Source organism: Eulemur rufifrons, chromosome 1, assembly GCF_041146395.1.
Source record: "Eulemur rufifrons isolate Redbay chromosome 1, OSU_ERuf_1, whole genome shotgun sequence".
In the NCBI taxonomy this organism is placed as follows: domain Eukaryota; kingdom Metazoa; phylum Chordata; class Mammalia; order Primates; family Lemuridae; genus Eulemur; species Eulemur rufifrons.
Window position 1 is genome coordinate 27,326,987 of NC_090983.1, and position 15,941 is coordinate 27,342,927.

Here is a 15,941-nt window from a genome sequence, read left to right on the forward strand (position 1 = left end):
CCTTTCCTAGGCTCAAAGGAATTAAATGACTTGTCCAAGGTCAACGTAATCAACAAAATATGACTAGAGACCATCCACTAGTGTTACGAAAATAAATTTACTATGTAAAACTCTTCTAATTATGTTATTTTAATGGAAATTTTACCAATTGCAGTAAGATTTACTAAGTCTGTTGGATTCTAACTCCTAGAATATAACAAAACATAAAACAGTATTATCAAAAGAGGGACAACTATTAATACATACTAGTGACAGAAAGGGTCCTGAAGTAGGGTTAGAGCTACTGATGTTTATAAGTGGAGACAGGTGGATATTCTTGCCAATGTAAACCTTTGGTTAATATAAACAGCCTTATTGCCAAAGTTACTCCACCACTATTTGAGCTACCAAGGAGAGGAAATAAAGCAGCTTAGTGACCAAAGCAGTGGTAATATTAATAGAGGTTTTTAAAAAATGTTAACATTGTCATTCATGACTGCTGTTAAAATGTCACTAGCATAGTCATTACAAATCCATGTTAACAAAGTCCCGGTGTGACTATGAATATTAAGGCTCACCCAGAAATTAATGATATGCATTTTGTAAGGCTAATACCATCTTAGCATAGTTAGACCTTATGTTTTATTTTTTATTAGCTCAACTTTTAGAAGCAAGTAGGCATGAATAAAATGAATAAAGATCTATAGAAAAAAATTGTGTGTGTACATATGTATAGTCACCTTTTATAAAAAGATGACGATGAGCCCTGCATATACAGAGGTCTAAAAAAAAAATTTATAAAAGGATGAAGATACCTGAGAAGTTCCCTAATATGTTTTAAATAACCAGTATTTTAAAATATTTTCACAATTATTTAGCACTTTAGTTTGCTGACTTAATTTAGCCCAAGGGACAAGGATGTTAATGAGAAAACTGTTAGTAACCTCAGGTCATATATTTTAAGAGAACAAGGATCTCTAAACCAAATATCTTCTGCTTAAAGTGTTCTTTGTGTTTTTCACCACTGAAAATGTTTAAAGATTGACTTACCTGTGACTGATATTCAAAATCTCTGATATCTTAATATTTTTAAATAACTTACACTGAAAAGCATATGTTGCTATTGAAAAAGATGGCAAATATACAGTCTGGGACTAGTGATTAGTTTATAATATTTAATTTGAATTGGTACCTAAAAGATCTTGAGATGATTAACTTTTATTAATTTGCAACATTAAATATTTGCAGAGGCTGGGCTCGATGGCTCACGCCTGTAATCCTAACACTCTGGGAGGCCGAGGTGGGACGATTGTTTGAGCTCAGGAGTTCGGGACCAGCCTGAGCAAGAGCAAGATCCCATCTCAACTAAAAAATAGAAAGAAATTAGCTGGACAACTAAAAATATATAGAAAAAAAAATTAGCCGGGCATGGTGGCGCATGCCTGTCATCCCAGCTACTCGGGAGGCTGAGGCAGGAGGATTGCTTGAGCCCAGGAGTTTGAGGTTGCTGTGAGCTAGGCTGACGCCACAGCACTCTAGCCTGGGCAACAGAGCGAGATTCTGTCTCAAAAAAAAAAAAAGGAAGACTAGAAGCAACCTGTCTTTATCTGACATGTATCATTACACAGATAAAGTTAAATAATAATAGGACAAATGCCTTCCTGTAGCTCCCCAAACTACAATTCCCATAAAGCATAAAGTGAAAGTTTATCTTTTCCTTAGCTGGAACTACATAGCCACACCCCTTCATGGGATGAGGCTTGTTTTGTATCTATAAACCTGGAGGGAATGGACTAGGGGAAAGTGTATCCCTAGGCAGCAGCATTCTCTTGGGAAATTGGGGTTAATCCTCAATAACTCGTGCGTCCCGTGTGACCTATGCCCTCACCTTGTTTATCAGCACTTTCCTAGCCAAGAGTGTGCGTCTATCAATTTTCAAGCCTTTTGTCCATAAGAGATGGGCTGGGCTTCTTACTCCTTTTATCCCCTGTATCTCTAATGGTTTGCTTCTAATGTTCTTAGCTAATATTTTCCTCTCACAACATTCGCAATCATACATGAAGTGCATTTTCTACAGGTTCAATTTGTAATTAACATCTCATGTATTATAAAAGTGATAAACTCTATTAAAAGTTTACTTTTTCTGCCTGGCCTTCATTTGGAGCAGGCTCACAAAATATCTTGCCCTTGGGTAAAACAGGAATGATTCTCATCTAAAAATGGGATATTAGGACAAATATCTTATAAAGGAGTGGTTTTAGGAAAGTGTGGTACCCTGTATAAATCTATCGAGTGCCAGAAAACATTATATCATCATTACTAATATATTTGGGTCTTGAGAATCCACATCTTATTCCACTGTGAACTTTTTGGAGTTGATTCTTCCATTCGTGTTTGTGGTTGAATTCAGTAAGTACATGTGCAAGAGAAGCAATTTTCAGCAACAAAATGAAAACACCCTAAAAGGGGGCAGAAACCTTTCTGCTAGGTGAACCATCAAAGAGATTATTAGGAGCTTTTTATGCTTCTAAGACAGTGACCTGCTATTAATAGCTTTATATACAATTAAGCCAACTAGGCAAGACTGTGCCTACTTAATATTATATCCTGGGCAGTACCCAACATGCTCTTAAATGTGAACATCCTGATGTTAACTCTTAATTATTATGCCTGATGCTCAATACTGAGTAAAGTAAGTCAACTACTCACTCCTGGCGATAGCAGCTAATTTTTCCCAGGCACCAAGATATTGGTTAGGGTACTGGACAAGACATTTTACTAAATAGACCCTGCTGCCCAGGAAGAGGTCATTCCTTTCTCCTTGTGGGCACTTCCCTCCCAGAGTGGGGTAGACATACCCTTTGACTCAGCATGGTCACATACAATTAACAGCTGAGAAATTATTATCTCTGCTATAGTCTCACAGGCCATGTAGCACATTTAGCGACCAAAAAGATGCCAGGTATCAATTTCCTAATAGGCCCATAATTCTTTCCCTAGACCCTTTTCTCCCCTGAGCCACTCCACTGAACTAGTATCACAGGTGTTGGTCACAATTTTCTCTCCTTTCCAAGTGATAAGTTCACTGTCAATTAGAACTTTAATTACTAACCAGGTTTGATTAGTAATCAGTTATATTCTTACATTCAATTACGGTATCATGCCTAAAACTTTTCTTCTCCTGGCAAAGCAACCATAATCATTAACTATTCACATTTGTTCACCATCTTAATACTGCTGATTCATGTCAATTTGGTAGCCACTCTGATTCCCCTATAGTTTTTTGCTCTGCTATTGACTAGTAACCTTTTCCTTTTATTATGCTGTATAATTTATTGGTTCTTCAAGACACTATCTTTTATTTCTTTAAATTTGTTGATAGATGACCTAAATTTATCAAAATCACTTCCAAGTGATAAGCAATTGAGTAGAAATTAGTCACTTGTAATACATATGCTGACAAAACTTAGCTGAGTGCAGTGGTTCATGCCTGTAATCCCAGCTACTCAAGAGGCTAAGGCAGGAGGATCACTTGATGCCAGGAGTTTAAGACCAGCCTGGGCAACAAGCAAGACCCTCATCTCTAAAAACAAATGGAAAAAAAAAAAAAAAAAAACTAGCCAGGCACGGTGGCACACTCCTGTAGTCCCAGCTACTCAGGAGGCTGAAGGAGGAGGATTGCTTGAGCCCAGGAGTTCAAGTTTACAGTGAGCTATGATTGTTCCACTGGACTCTCGCCTGGGCAACAGAGTGAGACTCCATTTCTACAAAAACAAAACAAAACAAAAAAACTTATTTTCAAATCATAATATAAACTTATTTTGAAAATATTTTAGACTATGTATTTTATTGGACTATATAAATCACATTTCCTATATTCCATCTTCTCTTTTATTCCAAAACTTCCAATTATCTTGAATAATATTCCTTCTTGTTGACTATATCCATATTTGAAAGACTTATACAAATGTGGATGTAAATTGAAATAATTTTTCCCTTTCCAACTTATCTAGATTTATATGGCTTTTATTTTTAAGTACGGCTGGGAAACATCTACAAACTTCAACATGAAAATACTCTGGAGTAGAAAAATTTGCATGTTTCCACGAATGAAACATTTAAGCACTCAAATGTAGAAATAAAGCAAACATGAAAAACCATTCTTTCTGTTTTTGTAGATCAAGGATCCTGCTCTTGTCACCCAGCCTGGAGCTCAGTGACATACATAATCACAGCTCACTGTAGCCTTGAACTTTTAGGTTCAAAGTATCCTTCTGCTTAAGCCTTCAGAGTAGCTGGGACTACAAGTGCACATCACCATGCCCAGCTAATTTTTTGACTTTTTGTAGAGACAGAGATCTTGCAGTGTTGCCCAGGCTGGTCTTAAACTCCTGGCCTCAAGAAATCTTCCTGCCTGGACCTCCCACAATGATCGGATTATAGGCATGAACCACCATGCCCATCCCTGAAAACCATTATTTCTGATTAGGTATAAGTAAATATATTTTTAAGAATCTATTACTGGCCGGGCGCGGTGGCTCACGCCTGTAATCCTAGCACTCTGGGAGGCCGAGGAGGGCGGATCGTTTGAGCTCAGGAGTTCGAGACCAGCCTGAGCAAGAGCGAGACCCCACCTCTACTAAAAATAGAAAGAAATTATATGGACAGCTAAAAATATATATAGAAAAAATTAGCCGGGCACGGTGGCGCATGCCTGTAGTCCCAGCTACTCGGGAGGCTGAGACAGGAGTTTGAGGTTGCTGTGAGCTGGGCTGACGCCACAGCACTCACTCTAGCCTGGGCAACAGAGTGAGACTCTGTCTCAAAAAAAAAAAAAAAAAAAGAATCTATTACTATGCAGCCAAAGTTTATTTCTCCAAGGGTTTTCTTCCAGGAATTTTACAAGAACTGGAAAAATAATACCTAAATTGACAGCCGTCTTCCTCACTTATGGAAAAGTAATTGCTGTTGGCAAAACAGGTATCAGAACGTAGCTCTATCTTACTCAGAATTACTGTGTTTGGAGCTGTGTTCTCCTTGAGTCATGCCAGCAAATTAGAGAGGTGCTTTTCAATAGCAGCAATGATGAACTTGAGTCAGCAATGTCTTGGGCTCTAGTTATTGCATGTACATTCAACATGACTTTGATTAACTAAATCTGTGCAGCATTTAGGCTGTTTTGGAAACTTCCCTTCCTGCATGTTTCACAATTCACTGAGATTATAGATTTTCAGCAATATTCCAAAGTTGGGAAAAATGATCAAGCTATGAGCAGGATTTGGCAATCATTGTATCTAAGACTATTTGCTATGTGGCAGCACTGTAAGATACTGTACACATTGATTTGTGAGTTAAGGGAGAAAGCTATGGAAGCAGTTCCCCAGATTTAAATTCTGGCTCTACCACTTACCAGCTATGCCATTTCTATTACTATTACCTATGAAAAGGGGTAGTAAAGTTGCTTGGAAGACTAAATGATATGTAGAGAGCACTGGGCAGGAGTAAGTGCTTAATAAGTGTTAGTTGTGATTGTATAAACTTAAGTGGATACTGAGAATCCTGTGTTTTAGTATGCAACTAATCTATAATACTAGAATAGAAAGCATTAAAAGGGCTCTTTATACATAATACTTTATATCAAAAATTTTATTTCTAGTCAGTCAAAAGTAATAAGAATGGGAAAACTTGATTTTAGAAACTACCTCCCTGACAGAAAGTAAGTATATAAATTTTAGGTAGTACTTGAATTATTTCCTGAGTTAAGCTACTAAAAGCAATATCCCCATATTTTGAACCACAACTTAATACATCTTTCTGTTCGTCACCAATACCAATTGCAGTGCCTTGCACAGTCAGATATTCAATAAACATTTGCTCAGTGAGTAAATGAATAAAAAGTAAAAACATAGTGATAGCAAAGAATATGAAGAGAGCATTTAATTTTTTCCATTTAGCTCTGGCAATGTTAATTCCCAACCAACAGTGTGAAGACGAGTTATATAAACCGAGCTCTTTGGGTAGCAGAGTAATGCATCATGGCAAATTATAATCATTGATTTTACAACTGGGTAAAAAACTGTTGTTGGTGACAAACATGAAGGAGAAGGACAGACAGGTGGATCAACAGTTCTTCACTGTTGCCAGAGGACAAATCAATGTTTTATGAAGGATTTAACAAACGTGCAAATATATTACAATGTTTTAAAAAGCAATTCACTGGGTTAAGAAAAAAAAGTAAAAAGTAACATGTTATTAAAGGGATATTTTCCTTTTGCCTGATTTATGTGGACTGATTATTCCATTAGTCCAAATGCGTTCATGTGATAGGCAGAATAGTGGTTCCCAAAGATGTCCATGTCCTAATCCCCTCAGCCTGTGAATATGTTACCTTACATGGCAAAAGGGATTTTGTAAATGTGATTAAATTAAGAATCTTAAAATGGGGAGATAATCCTGGAATATCTGGGTGGGCCCAATGTAATCAGAAGGATCCTTGTAAGAGCAAGGCAGGAGGATTAGAGTCAGAGGAAGATTAGAAGATTCCATGCTGCTGGCTTTAAAGATGGAGAAAGGAACCATAAGCCAAGGAGTGCAGGTAGCTTCTAGAAGCTGGGAAAAGCAAGGGAGGGAATGGATTACCCCCACAACCTCCAGAAGGAATGCAGCCCTGATGACATCCTAATTTTAGACCACTATAACCAATTTTAGACTTCTTCCAGAACTGTAAGATAATAAATTTTTATTGTTGTAAGCCACTAAATTTGTGGCAATTTGTTAGAATAGTAAGTGGAAATTAATACACCCATTAATCTGCATCTGACCTATGGAAACACTAATTTGAAATAATAAGTGTTGTTTTAAGCTGCTACATGTGTGGTAATTTGTTACAGCAGCAATAGAAAACTATACAACTAGTAATAACACATATTGACATCATGTGTTCCCTGATAGGAAATCATGTTTGAGATTCTTGCCAAAAATATAGTACCCCATCTAATCACGAGAAAACATCAGACAAATGCAAAGTGAGAGACATTCTACAAAATAACTGGCCAGTACTCTTCAAAACTGTCAAAGTCATGAAAGACAAGGAAAGACTGAGTATCTGGAACAGAAAAAGGACATTAGCGGGAAATATGAAATCTGAGTAAGTCTGTACTTAACAAAATGACAACAAAAAACACCTGGAGTTATTTCTCTCTAGAATTGGGGTAGTCTATGTAATCTTAAGCAATTCACTTGCTAGGACTTGTTTTTTCCAATTGCTCAGATGAAAAGTGTTTGTAATGTGCTTTAAGATTCTTAGCCGAAATACAGTTATGTTGCTTACTGTTTGCATTTTAATAATTCTGTTTTCCCTTAAGATAGGTTAATTTTGGAAGAGTTGGTATGCTTCAAAAGACTTAGGATTCTTCAACATTATAATGATTTTGATACAATGGTGTAGATTAATGAAACTATAATAAATATATTAGTGGATGCAACCAAAAAATGAAAATTTGGACAACTTAGTACAGATGGTCCCTGATTTATGATGGTTCCATTTAGGATTTTTCAATTTTACAATGGTACCCATACAGCCATTCTGTTTTTACTTCCAGTACAGTATTCAATAAAATACATGAGCTATTCAACACTTCATTATAAAATAGGCTTTGTGTTAGATGATTTTGCCCAACTGTATGCTAATTTAAGTGTTCTGAGCACATTTAAAGTAGGTTAGGCTAAGCTATGATTTTAGTATGTTAGGTGTATTAAGTGTATTTTTTATGTATGATGTTTTCAACTTAGGATAGGTTTGTTGTACATTGTGGAGGCTTTTTGTTGTTGTTGTTTTGATGTTTGCTTTTTGCTTTTATTTTAAAATAAGGAGACCAGCCTGAGCAAGAGCGAGACCCCGTCTCTACTAAAAATAGAAATTATATGGACAACTAAAATATATATACACAAAAAATTAGCCGGGCATGGTGGCGCATGCCTGTAGTCCCATCTACTCGGGAGGCTGAGGCAGTAGGATCGCTTAAGCCCAGGAGTTTGAGGTTGCTGTGAGCTAGGCTGATGCCACGGCACTCACTCTAGCCCGGGCAACAGAGTGAGACTCTGTCTCAAAAAAAAAAATAAAATAAAATAAGGAGTTAGCATGTGTGGTATAATACAAAATATGTATTTGGTCTTTGTCCCTGGTTTTTGACACAGAGCTTCTAAAACCGTTGTAATTTCCAGAGTGATGGGGTGACAGGAGCATCTTTTGTTCTAATATGTGGTCTTTGTCCCCAGTTTCTGACACAGAATTCCTAAGTCTGTTGGAATTTCCTGGGTAATAAGGAGTATCTTGTTTTAATGAGGTGTCTCTTGATGGGCCCCTAGATAGCTTCAGGATGGGGGCTGGTCATCAGAAAGACTAAGCCTTGATTAGAAGACTAGAACTTTAGCCCCATCTTCTCAATCTCTGGGGAAGGGAGAGGGGCTAGAGGTTCAGTTAATAATCAATCATGCCTACGTGACAAAACCTCCATAATAACCCCTAATGACAGGGTTCAGAGAGCTGGGTCTGTGAACACATCAAGGTGCTAGGAGGGTGGTATGCCCAGAGAGAATGTGAAAGCTCCACACCACTCCCCCATCAATAATATCTTGCTCTATGCCTCTCTTCTGTTTAGCTGTTCCTGCATTGTATCCCTTATAACTGTGGTCCCCAACCCCTGGGCTGCAGACTGGTACCAGTCCGTGGCTTGTTAGGAACCAGGCTGCACAGCAGGAGGTGGGCAGCGGGGAGCCAGCAAAGGTTCATCTGTATTTATACCTGCTCCCCATCGCTCACATCACTGCCTGAGCTCTGCCTCCGCCTCCTGTCAGATCAGCAGGGGCATTAGATTCTCATAGGAGCACGAACCCTACAGTAAACTGTGCATGTGAGGGATGTAGGCTGCAGGCTCCTTCTGAGAATTTGTCTGAAACCATACCCACCCGCCCCTGCCCCAATCTGTGGAAAAATTGTCTTCCCTGAAACCAGTCCCTGGTGCCAGAAAGGCCGGGGACCACTGCTTTATAACAAACCAGTAAATGTAAGTAAAGAGTGCTCCTGCATTCTGTGAGCCATTCTAACAAATTATAAAACTGAAGAGGGGAAGTTGTGGGAACCCCTTGACTTTGTAGCCAAGTCAGACAGAATTGGGTAACCTGGGGACCCAGCACTTGTGACTGGCATCTGAAGTGAGGGTAGTCTTGTGGGACTGAGCCCTTAAACCTGTGGAGTCTGATGCTAACTCTGGATAGTGTCAGAATTGGATTGAGTTGTAGGACACCCCATTGGTGTCCAGAGAGTTGGAGAATTGGTTGGTGTGATAAATAAATCCACACATTTGGTGTCAGAAGTTTTGTGAGGCCTTCTCTTCCCGGTTCTTCCTGGAGTCGGGAAAAGCTGGATTGAGAGGGTGTAAAAAAAAAAAAAAAAAAAAGGTTTTATGAGGAAAAACAGCTCAGCCTTTAAGATCATAAATACATAAAATCCTTTCACACAGCTTAAAAGAATTAACATTTTTCAAGTTTTCTGAACTCAAGTCAAGATAAAGAGAGAGAAGCAAAAAAGAACTCTGTAACGTATTATTCCAACAGTTTGATTCAGAGAAAATAGAAACTCTCTTCTAACAGAGAAAAAAAATGACAAATGGATTGCATAGAGTATTTAAATGAGCTTTCTAAGAATGGTATCGGGAATATTTCCCTGCAATTTTTTTTCTTAGCTTCATTTCAGAGAGATGGACACATATTGTAGGAATTGAATGATAATTTATCATATCATGGATGATCATGGTATGAAGTACTAAGAGTTCGCTGCTCATAAATTTTAGATGACATAATTCTTCCCTCCTTCCTCAATAGAGAGAGACCATCTAGCTCAAGGCTAACTTAACGGCCTCCTCTGAGGTTAATATTAACATTATTCTGGACAGGGCAACAGGAAGCATCTGTGTATCTTACCACAAACTGAGATGATCCATTTTTTTTCCCCCTATTTGATGTATAAATTCTGTTGGCATTAAATTACTTCGTTGCTCTTGCTTTAGACATTTAAAACATTTAGATAAGTTTTAAACTGAAATGGTTTGTGACTATGTAAATCTTTATTTAGTTTTTTCCCAGTTGGTCAATATTGATTCTTATTTTTTCTCTATGATTTAAAGCAAACTTGTGTTATGAAAGCTATTCTTAAAAATCTTTTGTTCTTATGTTCTAGAACCATCTTTGGTGACAGCAAAACTCAGGGAACAATGTTAGTCAATTAAGAGCTGCCAAGTTACCCAGAGGAGCAGGTGGTATAACTGATCATGTCCTACAAAATGGAGAAAGGGAATACTCAGTGACATTTGCTCAAATATGCTAAAGTTTCCACACAAAAGGCAATAATGGCAACCATATTTTTTCCCTCTTTTATGTTTGCTTTTTATTCCAGGTGGTTCTTTTACATTCTGTTTTTGACATATAGAGCTAGTCACTTAAAAATAACCTAGAGTATGCATACATTTTAAGTATTTTTAGCAATAAAGAATATACAACATAAATATGCCAATAGAAAAGAAAAAGTAGAATACTTAACACCACACCCAGGTTTTTAACTAGGCTATAATATGGCCAATAATGCTTGAGGGTTATTGAAATAATTAGAATTGTACAGACATTTTGCTAATCAACTTGGGCGTTTTTAGTGAGATTGATATATAGTCCAGGCTTGCTTCCTCAGAGCTCTTCTCATTTAACCTATCTAAAAGCTATATCTTAATTATGAAATACACTCAAAGGGATTATACTTCTCAAGAATCCAAAACCTTAAATGTTCATTAATTCAACAAATATTATGGTGCATATTTTGTGCCTGGCACTGTTCTAGATGCTAAATGAACAAAATAGACAAAAACAAAACAAAACAAAACAAAACCAAAACCGTTAGCTTTCATGGAGCTTATATTTTTTCTTTTCTTTTTTTTTTTTTTAGCCAGTCAAATTTAGCAGTGGGGGTTGAAAACCAACTTAGTGACACTAATGTTAATAAGTTCCGATAACCCACTACCATCGGACCAGCCTATTTTTACTTCTTAAACTTTGTGGTTTTGGGGGCTTTTTTTTTTGAAACAAGATCTAGCTATGTTGCCCAGGCTGGTCTTGAACTGCTAGGCTGGGCTCCAGTGGATCCTCTGGCCTTGGCCTCCTGAAGTGCTGGGATTACAGGCATGAGTGACCACGCCCCACCTGTTTGAACTTTTCTGCTTGACTTTCAAAGTCCCCTTGATTGGACCCTACCCTCCTTTATTTTCTACCATCTCCCCGCATGTACTTTCTGTTGGATGGTGGAAAAGACCTGCTCATTCCTGCTTGTCGTGCCATTTCCTCTGCCCCACATAATTAATAATTCTCTCCATTGAGTCAACAAACACTGATCTATGATACTCTACAGACCAGGTACTGTGCTAGGGATTTTCAGGTATCTTATTTAATCTACATAAGTACTCATACTGGTTTTCAGAAGGGGCCAGTGAGGCTAAGAGTTCTAAGAGCAGCCCAGGGTCACTTAGGTACCAAGCTAGAGACTGAGGCCCAGTTTAGGTAGTGCCAAGCCTCCTCCAACACCCCAAGGCAGCCTTCTCTCCTCACCCTGCCCTTGCCATTCCCTACTGTGAACCCCTGCTTGTTTTCCAGGTGCTACCTGGATGTTATTTATCTTTGTAACTATCCCTGAAAACAATTGTGTATTATATTTTCTTTCACTTCCCTACAGAGCCTAACATAGTACCATGTCCAGCAAGTACCCAATAAATGCTTCATTAACTGATAAAGGCTAAATGGTTTAGTCTGAATCTTCTATTTTCTTTTCTTTTTTTTTTTTTTTGAGACAGAGTCTCACTCTGTTGCCCAGGCTAGAGTGAGTGCCGTGGCGTCAGCCTAGCTCACAGCAACCTCAAACTCCTGAACTCAAGCGATCCTCCTGTCTCAGCCTCCCGAGTAGCTGGGACTACAGGCATGTGCCACCATGCCCGGCTAATTTTTTCTCTATATATTTTTAGCTGTCCATATAATTTCTTTCTATTTTTAGTAGAGATGGGGTCTCGCTCTTGCTCAGGCTGGTCTCGAACTCCTGAGCTCAAACGATCCGCCCACCTCGGCCTCCCAGAGTGCTAGGATTACAGGCGTGAGCCACCGCGCCCGGCCTGAATCTTCTATTTTCGACTGTTAAAAAGTTAACCTTTGAAACAAATTTTATCTATGGCATTTGTGCAATAAGCTCTACGTGGTCAGAACTTGCTGTGTGAAAAAATACTTCCTTTTTCTTTTTTGTTTAAATACTTCTCTTGAGATTCGAAAGTTATCTTTGACTTACAGGTAAATAATTTCATGTTCAGCTGCTCTACTTCCTTCACTGATTTTAATCATAACCTCATTCGGTTTATTTTTCCATGCAGAGAAGTCCTAGGATTTCCCAGTTTTCATTCATTCTTTTGACCACACAATGGTCCTATGGATTTTCTCTGCCACCTTTGCATCTTTGAGGTAGGCCTATCTAAATTGCATAGACAAGCTACATTTTTATGAGATACGCTAGCCAGGGTCACACATTCTGAATAGCCGACAAATCTCCCACAGATATGTTTAGCTTGGCTAGCAGTTGGGGAAAAAGAAATAGAAACTTAAAATTTTTAAGCCCAGTAGTCTCAAGTTCCTCTTAGGCCCCACCACTCCTATAGTCTAAAACCAGGCCGGTTCAGACCTATACTCTCAAGGACAAGGACTGTATGTCTTACTTCTTAACACTGCAAGCTGCTACAAATTTCACCCTTATATTATATAGCAGTAGCTTTTCAACTTTTTGTCTCCACCCAGCATAAAAACATATGTACATATTTATGTGACTGAAGAGAATTACTTCATGAAGTAATACTTTGATCACAATGACTTTGGATATTTTCTATTTTATATCATTCCTTTCAATAGGTCATAATCTGCTAAACTGATGTCTTAAGTTCCCCAAGTTTCAAACACACTATGCCAGAGATGAGGTGAGGTCTCTTGCCACTGAATCACCAAGTACACCCACATAAGAAGACTCCTGTGATCATTTTCTGTTAGAGCCAAATATTAGGGAAATGCCTAGCAGGGTCTGGCACACGGCTCAGTGAACAAATGCTTGTTGTTTTGTTTTGGCTGAGCCTGTTCTTAGTATGAAAATATATAAAGTTCAACTATTAATATATTTTTAAAAATTAAACTTTCATTTACTGAAGGGTACTAATAACTTTAATCAAAAGGAGGAATCTCACAGAAATCATGTAGGCAAATACTGAATATGTAAATAAGATTCTAATTCATTTGATAATCATTCTCTAATACTTTAGAAATTAATTCTAGAACAAGGCCCCCAACTTTTCCCAGTTTTTAATTCAAGTTCTACTTCGATTCCAGACACTTACTATGAATTCTGTGAAAAGAAATAGAAATTGACAGTTATGGAGTAGCTGTTATGTGTTAGATATTATACTACATATGGTCCTATAAATCTTCTTATTCAAGTACTATGTGTTAAGGGTGAGGGCACTGAGGTTTGAGGGGCTAGGGAACTTGCCCCAGTTTGTTTGGCTAGTAAATAAATATGAGTTCTGGGATTCACACATGGTTTTCTGATCTAAACCCCACATACATTGTCTACTACCTAATACTGTATGTGCATTTTCAAACAATACACCTGCCCTATAAAAGTTACGTAGTAACATTAGGCAAGTGTCAAACTTCTGTTCTCTTTGTGGGACAACTTTTTTGAAGATATTTCATAATCCTTTTTATGACATTGTCAGAAGTCTTTCATCTTCAGTACCTCATATTGAGATTTAAATGCATTTTTCTTTGTTTGGAATGGTTAATAAAAGGGGTTGTTAACTTGTTATAATACTCTTCTGTTGTAAATTGGGTAGGTACTTTTTCTGTAATCCCATTTTATATTTTAAGACCTTGATTGAATCTGAACATCACCAAAACCTCAGCTAAACTTAAAATTCAATAAGCTATCTAGGTTTCACAAATATATGGAAAAAAAATCAAAGGATTGTTTCTGTTTTAATATAGATATTTGGTATGCTACAATCATAGTCATCTTCTCCTTTTATCTTTCTGTATTAAATTCAACTTGTGACTAGTGCTGCTGCATCATCCACTGTCTAGGTGATGCTTAAAAACAAAACAAAACAAAAACAAATCAGTACTTACTGACCTTGAATGGTACTGCCTGTAGGTGTTTGCTGGCAAACAACCAAAAAGAGCAGCTGACCTTTACTTAGCACTTACTATGTGCTGGAGACTCAGTCTTGTGCCTTATACCCATTATGCCATTTAATCCTCAGAACACCCCAGTGAGGTGAGTACTATTACCACCTCTAGTTTTACAAATGAGGAGACTGAGAGGTTAAGGAGTGCAATGGTTTGAATGTGTCCCCCAAAGTTCATGTATTGGATGGAAACCTAATCCCCAATATAACAGTGTTGAGAGGTGGGACCTTTAAGAGGTGATTAGGTCATGAGGGCTTTGCCCTCATGAATAGATTAAGGCTGTTATTGCAGGAGTGGGTTCCTGGTAAAAGGATGAGTTTAGCCCCCTTCCTCTCCTTCTCCCTCTCCCTCTGTCTCTTAATTGCATGTGTGTGCTCTCTTGACCTTCTGTCTTCCACCATGGGATAAACAGAAGGACGGTCCTCACCAGATGTCTGTGTTTTTGGACTTCCCACCCTCCTGTAAGGAATAAATTTCTGTTCTTAATAAATTATCCAGTCTCCGGTATTATGTTATAGCAGCCCAAAACAGACTAAGACAAGGCACTTCCTTGGGGTCACACTGTAGGAAAATGGTGAAAACAAGTTTCTAAGCTACATGGCCTTGATTCCAGGGATTGAACTATTAACCACTATGGCCCCTATTGCATATGTGTGTGGGGGGAACCCAACAAAAACAACTAAGGCATTAAAGTAAGAATAAGGTCACTGTAGACTCAGGTTGGCATCAAAAGGCTTCAGGGACAAGATTTTGAGCAAGGCATTTAACTGGCAGAGCTGAGAAGAGAGAACTCAAAACAACAATGGCCATGGCTAGCTGTGTGGGGCAAAAAGAACATCAGCCTACAGAAGGATGAGGTCTGATAATTTTTAGTAGGATCTTATCTGTTTTTCCCCCTCATTTCTCTCTTTGTTTCGTCCTTAAGAATACCCATAATAAGATCATATGGCACCCAGGTACGCATAAAACAGAAACCTCAATGTATACACAGTACAGAGTATAAATTTCAGTTTCTTTTTTTTTTCTCTTTTACTTGTAGCAAGGATTACTATCAAACTCCACTCATCGGGCCAGAGACCCTTGTGGTGTTAGCGAAAAACTTGCCCCTCATGTAGCACAACTTGTGAGTTCATTGCCCAGTCAGTGGCCTCAACTCCAAGCTCTAACAATGTGCACAAATTTCAGTTTCTGATTGAGATCCTTTCTTCCTTCCTGGTGTATTACAACTGATTTTATCATTTAATATCTTTGATAATCTTCCCTGAGTTAAAATCAAATTATTGGGGTTCTGTTAATAGTTAACTCCTTTTTTATTTGAATGAGAGGATGTCTCCCTTATTTTCCTACTCTTACTGTTGAATTCTGGCAGTCTGTAACAACAAAGATGTTACAGTTTAGGAAACCCAAACTTATTAATGGGCTGTGTTCCAGGACATCACTGTAAATTAGTTGTTTGTAATCAGGAATTTACTTTCCCATGGTAATAGTGGTTAAGTTCCCAGTGGATCTACAAAAGCTTGCTTAACCAGGAAATGTAACAGAAATGAACATTCTCACCTTTGTGTTAACCTCTGCCTAAAACTCTGAGGTCTCTATGGAATTCTCTCCTTACTTCAGTGTTTTAGGTAACCACCACTTTTGGGACACAGTTT

General features: G+C 38.0%; 1 non-coding gene across 1 annotated transcript; it reads right to left on the bottom strand.

Annotated features, from left to right (window-relative positions):
- Positions 1 to 15,320: 15,320 nt before the first annotated feature.
- On the bottom strand, positions 15,321 to 15,466 carry LOC138388017 (small nucleolar RNA SNORA62/SNORA6 family). Its single transcript, XR_011234045.1, has one exon. It is a non-coding gene; the product is annotated as a small nucleolar RNA SNORA62/SNORA6 family (small nucleolar RNA).
- Positions 15,467 to 15,941: the final 475 nt, after the last annotated feature.